Genomic DNA, 8299 nt, shown 5'->3' on the forward strand with positions numbered 1-8299 from the left:
ATGTCAGTGCGCTGGCTTCTTTCCCTGTGCCTTATCATCACACACACACACACACACACACACACACACACACACACACACACACACACACACACACACTGCATACACACTGCATACACACCAGTCTGCAATGAAAAACTGCCACCCACCACACATATAACAAGATGGGGGAGCCGAATCGAAACCCTGAAATTCTTGAAGGAAAAAAGAGGGAAAAATTATCAAAACAAAGTCTGCTTCTTTCCTATCACAGACAGCAGAGAGCTTAGCCGCACTAATCCACAGCTATTTGAATATGTATGCTTGGATGATATGTTGGCCAGTGCTTTAGCATCTTAGCTAACAGTGCTGTATGTGTATGTGTGTTAAGAGCTGACCGTGCTTGCAGGGGAAATGAGGACAGTGGAATTATGCTGTTCTGAACAATTTTCCAGCATTAACAAAGAGTAAATCAATAATTTGTTCAACTTCACTGATATTCTGGAATGCAGTGATGGTCTAATGTTGTTTTAGTTGCACGTGGCCCATGAGACATAATGATCTGTATGAACTGAAAATCTCAGTTCTAGTACTGAGCTACAAGACAACATTTTAAGGCATCAAAGGTGCCATATATTGCATGGAACTTGGAACTTGTAATTCTCCCACCTCCTTCCCTGAAAATAACTACTAAAACATTACTCGTACATCTGACTCATTAATGGCTTGTTTCCACCGAGAGGTACGGTTCAATGCAGTACACTATGGTACGCAATTATTTCCGTTTCCATTGTCAGAAGTTGTGAATGGTACCAAAATAGTGAACCATACCCGTACCGCTTGGTGGAATCGACCAATAAGTTTAGGCATGTTAAGTGCTGCAGTGATTGTTGTAAACCAACAGGAAATTTACTATAACCATGGTGCCCTTGACAAAAAACCCCAAATTGGATTTTGAATTATTGCAGAAAATAATGTTGTGCGAACAACAAAAAAAATGATGTTTTGCTATTTTGATAATCTGTAAAAATTAACACAATATTTTGAATTTTGATTGTCAAATACAATCAGCAGAAGTAAAAAGCTAAATGTAGGCTATAAACAAACTACGCCACAGCCGCAAGACTTCATTAAGTTCCCAACAGTTCCTTCAGCTCCTTTATTGAAAAAACGTTTCCCCTGAAAGTTTGTTTTAAATAGTTTGCAAGAGCACAGTTAAACACAATTAGAGTTGAGAATGTAGATGAAAATGTCCCTGACAACCTCAGTTGTCCCATTTAGCCACAGCTTTTTCAAGACAAGTAAAAGCTTTCAAAAATATCACAAGGGGGTATAACTGATGTATTTTATGCCATAGAAACATGAAAATATCTTGAGTTTGTGTTAACCACAGACCTTATTCCAGGCATTCAACCAAAAACTCATTCAGAGTTAATTGAATTTGGGATGATGGAACTGGAAGTGCTAAAATACTAAATTCTGGCTTTTGGCCTACACAAATATATCATCCCTGCAGCACTCTATAATAAAAATAATAATGTTTAATTTGTACAGCACCTTTCTAGAGCTCACAGATGCTTTCCAATAGTGATACGTAGGCAATGGACAGTGTTAGGCAAGTATAAAATGATGAATGATGATGCATAGACAAAAAAGTATTTACTGTTTGAATAATACAATCACTGAGAGTGACTACATGCATCATTTAATAAAAATAGTATTAAGAACAGGTTTTGAGTTAAGATTTTAACTTGACAAAAGAATTATTCAGTTAAATTAAACTTGAGTATTCCTACCTGTCTTTGAATGTGATCCCATTTCAAGGCTCTTCCAAAAGGTTGGCCACATTGTTAGGCTAAAAAAAACAAAACACTTTTTTAGACATGGCATTGACATTGGATGCGTTGATGTGTCCTTTGGTTCAATAAAATGTAACCAAATATGTTAATATGCTAAACATTCATGGTATATAAGGAAGTACCTTACCATTTGACACTATCACTGTTACAGAGTACCACTACAGTAATTTCTAATAAGGGTCGTAGCATGTCTATATATGTGTGAATGTGAGAATGCAGTATGGAGGAGGACAGGGGAAGGGAGAGAAAGATGGAGACAAAACAAGTAAGAGAAAGAGTTAGACAGAATAGCAGAGAGCAGTTATTCTTCCTATTTCCTCTGCACCAGCTTTGTGGTCTCTATGAGGAACAGATGTTCACAACTTGATACAGTGCGTCAACCCTCTTTTCTTGCTATCTCTAGTCCCAGCACAGCCAACTGCCTGAACGCACAAACCCAAAGTCAGGGTTTAACTATCAACACGTGCACCTGCGAGGGGACATCCATGCACAGATGTGCACAAGCAAATGAAAACTCAACAATTTCCACAATTCACAACATCACACCAGTGAAGATGTGAAAGAGAGACAATTCACAAATGAGATCACTGCCTGAATGGGATGTCAATTGTCTATCCTAAACAGCAATACAATTGAATGGAGAGGAAATTGAGACTTTTGCTTAAGCTTCCTACTTTCTCTTGAGCAAAAGACTGTTTAGATTTGCCAATATCAATACTGAAGTCTGAAAAAATGTGAGCGATAATAATTTGAGCTATTTAAATTCATTTTATTTCATTTACACCAAAGAACAAGTTAGTTTACAAATGACAAAGTCATTATAATTTGCATTATTTTATAATTATATAATAATAAGCTAAATTTTAGAAAGACTGTAGCCTAAAACAGTGCCTGAACACTATAGATACATCAATGGTTGTCATTTTTCTCACTGACTTATACCTGGTCATATATGTATGTATCATGTATTGCGCACAATTTTATTTTGACTGAGGGAACTCAACTAAAGGCCATTAAGTTTTCATACATGAGTTAAAGTAAAGTGCCTTCCACTAATATTGGCACCCTTGGTAAATATGAGAAAGGCAGCTGTGAAAATAAATCTGCATTGTTTATCTTGTTGATCTTTCATTAAAAATAAAAAATCACAAAATTCTAACTTCAAGTCTTGAAGTAAAAAAATTCTCATTAGGAAATAAATGTTTTTCCAATGTATGTTGGTCACAATTATTGGCACCCCTAGAAATTCTTATCAGTAAAATATCTCTGAAGTATATTGCCATTCATATTTACATTTTTAGCACACCAGGGTGACTAGGAGCATAAAATTGTCCAGCCATGACTTCCTGCTCCACAGGATTATAAATATGAGGAACACAAAGGCCAAATTACCTTAATCATCCGTCACAAGGAGTAAAATTAAAGAATATAGTCCTGGTGTGCAGAATAAGATTGTTGGGCTTCACAAAATAGAAAGTGGATGTAGCTAAATTAGCTAAACCAATGAAAATCACCATTTCCACCTTTAGGGCAATAATTAAGAAGTTCCAGTCAACTAAAGATGTTACAAATCTGCCTGGAAGAGGATGTGTGTTTATAACATCCTAATGCACAGTGAGGAGGAGAGTTTGAGTGCCCAAAGACTCTCCTAAGATCACAGCTGGAGAACTGCAGAGATGATTTGAGTCTTGGGGTCAGAAAGCCTAAAATCAAACAGCCCCTGCATCATATTCAGCTGCAAACAGGACTGACTTCTATGGTCAAATGAAATTAGAAAAATATCTTTTTGGCAGCAAACCCACCAACATGCCCATAGTTAAATATACTTCTGGATCTTACTTTTCTGCTGGAGGTCCTAAACATCTTGTTCAGATACATGGCATCATGGATTCTATCAAATACCAACAGATAAAAAAAATCTAAACCTGACTGCCTCTGTTAGAAATCTTATAATGGACCATTGGTAAATTGTCCATCAGGTTTGTGCCATGGCGTCCCAGTTCACTGACCTATAGAACTATAGAACACTATAGAAAAGGAGTGGGCTGAACTTAAGAAAAGAAGCACCAGCATGGAGCTAGGAATCTGGAGGATCTGGAGAGATTCTGTATGAAGAAATAGTCTCTGATCTCTTGTCAGTTGTTCTCCAAAGTCATCAGGCATTATAGGAGAAAAGTGGAAAATATGTTGATATAATTGGGTGCCAATAATTGTGGACAACATAAACTAGAGAAAAACATTTATTTCATAATGAGATCTCCCTCCACTTTCCATTGTTTTACTTCAATAAAAGGTTAGAATTTTGTGAATTTTTTGAATGAAAGATTTATTTTCACAGCCACCTTTGCTCATATTTTCCAAGGGTGCCAATATTAGTGAAGGTCACTGTGCATGATAGAGCACTGACCTTAATCTGCATTTGTGGGAGTCACACACTGCCCAAAGAGACAGATACAAACAGACTGATTTTACGATATTAACTGTGAGCCAAAGAGTGTGCAGTGTAGTGGCTGTTTTCTTTTCTTTTCTTTTCTTTTTTTTTTTTTTTTTTTTTGCTAAATGAAAGTGTTATTACCATGAAAAAAAATCATGGTTACTGTGTTTTTCTACTGCATTTTTAATTACAAATGTTACAATCACACTCCAAATTTTGAGTCATGGTTATCCTTGCCTCCATATTTTCAACAAAAGTTAAAGGGATAATCCATCCAAAAATGAAAATTCTATCATCCTTCTGTTGTTTCAAAACTACATACGGCTTTCTTCTGTGAAACATAAAAAAAGGATATTTTTACCATACAATGGAAGTCAATGGGCTCCAGTTTTGTTAGGTTCCCAACTGCCTTCAAAGTGTCTTCTTTGAAGAGCATATCCTTTTAAAGATTCTGGAAAATGCTGTAGGTATTGCTAGACCCTATTTACAGTACAGCATGTGGCCTATAAGCCCTGTCTTTCATCTCAGTTCCTCTAAATATTTTCAATAAATGTAGCTGTTAGCACCATTAAAAATCTGTGAATATAGGATAGGTTATTTCACTAAGAATTCTGTTTTATAGTTGTTAAAAATCTAAAATTTCTAACATTACGTAACATCATTTTACAGTAAACGGCTGACCTAGTCATAGTGTGAGAACGTTCTGCACAAAACATTTTAATCATTGAATGCATAGCGCAACAGATTTTTGTAATTCTGCATTACAGAATGCAGTTCATTATCTCTTAGACTTTCTTTCTCTCACTTCCTGTCCTGTCTCACATCTTCTCTTTATCAGTATCACCCTGTTGAGAAATGACAAGCTATTCATGGACATACACACATTTCATCATTGCATCTTCTTTTAATCTCTGCGATACAGAACTCTGATAGCAATGAAGAAACATGTTGGCGACACTTCTGCTTCCGCAGTGCGCCTTGCTCCTTTCTCAGTGTAAAAGTGGATGACTCCATTCCTCGTTGCACTGCCTGTGGCCACCTTCTCATTAGATAAAGTCCCTCTCTGAGCGGCTGTGCTTAAAATAACTTTCATTTACTGCAGTCTGTAAGGGTGACTCAACAGGGCTGCTGAATTCCGGAGCTTCAGTGGGAGAGGACAAAGGGAGAGGACAAAAGAGCTGTGTTTCTCTGGCAGCACCCCATCTTATCTCTTTCCAGCACTCTGGATGGCGACTGCAGCCACAGGAAAGGATTTATAATGTGCAAGTGAAAAAAAAAGATCTCCCTCTTGCGAACCCTTACCCGTGCTTTCTCTTTCTTTTTTGCTCCAGTTCTGCCTCCGCAGAGACCGTCATTTCCATACGGACACAATAAGCCCAATCAGACGCGAGCATCTCTGCCACTCCATCAGATGCAGAGAGAAAGAAAGACAGACAAGGACATTCTTAATGCCACTAGGTGAAGGTCAATGTATGAAGGGTGGTGTAGGTATAAAGATAGCTGCTCATAATGGAGAGATTTGAAACCGTCCTCAAAGTGATCACTCGGAAGAGTGTATAGAGCAGTGCTGTGGTCACATCAACAAAGGCCTAAATGAAGCTAGGAAGAAGGACCTGTCAGGCGCTGATATTGATGTGCCGTCTCGTACCCCCATGAGAGCACTGCACTGTCAATCAAACTGCTGTCAAGACGATAAGAACCCCATGCTGCACCTTTTGCTCCAGTATAACTATGAGGCAAAAAACAAACATAACTATAATCTACATAACTATGCGTGATTGTGCCTGTTGCATTACACTCTAAAAAATGCTTGGTTAAGAACAACCCAGTTTGGGTCGTTTTGGCAACCCAGCGTTGGGTAAATATTGGACAGAACACATGCTGGGTCAGTCAACCTATTGAAGGTTTTTCATTTGAAAAATGCACTCTAAAATCGGCTATAGATACAGTGCCTTGCGAAATTATTCATACCCCTTCATTTTTTCCACATTTTGTTATGTTGCTGCCTTATGTTAAACTACTTTAAATTACTTTTTTCCCACATCAATCTACATTCCCTACTCCATAATGGCAAAGCAAAAAATAGGTTTTTGCAAATTTATGGAAGACAATTGGAACAACTAGGACTCTTGAAAATGTCTGCCAGCCCCCATCCAAGCTGAAAGAGCTTGAGAGGTGAAAAGGTAAGGCAAAGAATGGCAGATAATTGCCAAATGCAGATGTGCAAAGCTTGTCACATCATACCCAAAAAGACTTAAGGCTGTAAAGGTGCTTCAACTATGTACTGAGTTAAGGGTATGACTACTTATGCAATGTACATATTTCAGTGTTTTATTTTTAATAAATTTGTAAAATTTGCAAATCTGTTTTTTGCTTTGTCATTATTATGGTGTATGGAGTGTAAATTGATGTGGGGAAACACTTATTTAAAGTAGTTTAACATAATGCTGCAACAAAACAAAATGTGCAAAAAGGGGGTATGAATATTTTGCAAGGCACTGTATATATAGGACAAGAACCGTTCATACACAATGTTTTTTATTCAATGTTACAATCATTAAATCTTCAAAAAAACTTTAAGTAAAGGTTTTAGGATGTCACAGAAGCAGCAAGAGCAGCCAGTGGGAATGTGTGGAAAGAAATCTGCCAGTTCATTAAATGACTTATATTCATGGCTTATCTTATATTCATGTTTGAAAAATTACATCAAAAACAGCTTTACCTTGTGCTAGGGCTGGGCGATATGGCTGAAAACTATATCACGATATCAGTGTTTCATATCGGTCGATATCGATAATTATTGATATTTTTATGACCCATTTAAAATAAGGACCAGGAGAAAAATATATTACACTCAAGCATTTTTATTTTAAACTTAACCTGCCTCTGATCATAATCCCCTCAGTTATTAAGACAGAAATGTCAACAACCATGGAAAACTCAAATAATTAAAATGTAAACATAAGTCTAAAGTCACAATATACACTTAATTATCTCTTAATCCTCAATTCAAACCCCATTCATTGTCGATGAAGTGAATGGTAAAGCTAATGTATGGCCCAGAAGTACGGCTTGACCACAGGTCAGAGGTTGTTGCAAAGTACTTGGCTGATAATATTTATTTCTGCACAGATTGCTGGTAGCCAACATTACTTCTTTCCCGGTACTTTAGCCTATACTTTGTGTAATAACAAAAATATTTATTTAAGTGAAAAAATAAGTCCAAAACTTTCAACATTTTGAACAATAGGGCCTTACAATTGAAAAAACTACTTTTTTTTCTCAGAAATTCTTGTTTTAATTTTTCTGATAATCAAATGAAAGCAAAATCACTGATTTATTTTTAAAAATAAAAATAAACGGAGCTTTACTGTTAAAATTAATACATAGAAGAAAAATTATATTCAGTTAAAAAAGGTTTAATAATAATAGTATTTTTTCAACAATTAAGTGGTGACTCTTTATTTTATTTTTTTATCATATATATTGTTTTATGTCAATTATTTAAATGTGAACATATAAACACCTACATTATACTGTACAAAGTAATACAAGACATATTGTTCTGTTACATGTTAAACCTTACTTTTATTTTGACAGGTTGCCGTGAAGTTTAAAACAGTATGATGCTAGTTTCACTAATGAAACGGTAAAATTGACAAAAAGTGACACTCACAGCAGCTTTGGAGATGTATTTATTGGAGTTTGTCTGTTCATGTGAGATGCAAAGGCCAAAAATTAGCGGGAGCGTCACGTGTGCAGTATGCGTGTAGTGAAAATAAAACGCGTCTCCTCCATTCATATAGAGGCAAACGGAACATGCAGGATTCTTATTGAAACGGTCTTTTTGCATTTCAGTTTTCACAGACACTAGTCCATATCGCGATCTAAATTAATTAACAGACCAACTTTTGATTTATTGGTCCAAAAATCGACGAATTCCGCCCTATAGTAAAGTCCGTTTTTATGAATGGAGTCCGCGATCCCGTCTGTGAGGAGACATTGTAAACGCGCGATCATGTAGAGA

This window comes from Garra rufa, chromosome 3 (assembly GCF_049309525.1).
Source record: "Garra rufa chromosome 3, GarRuf1.0, whole genome shotgun sequence".
Taxonomy (NCBI): Eukaryota; Metazoa; Chordata; class Actinopteri; order Cypriniformes; family Cyprinidae; genus Garra; species Garra rufa.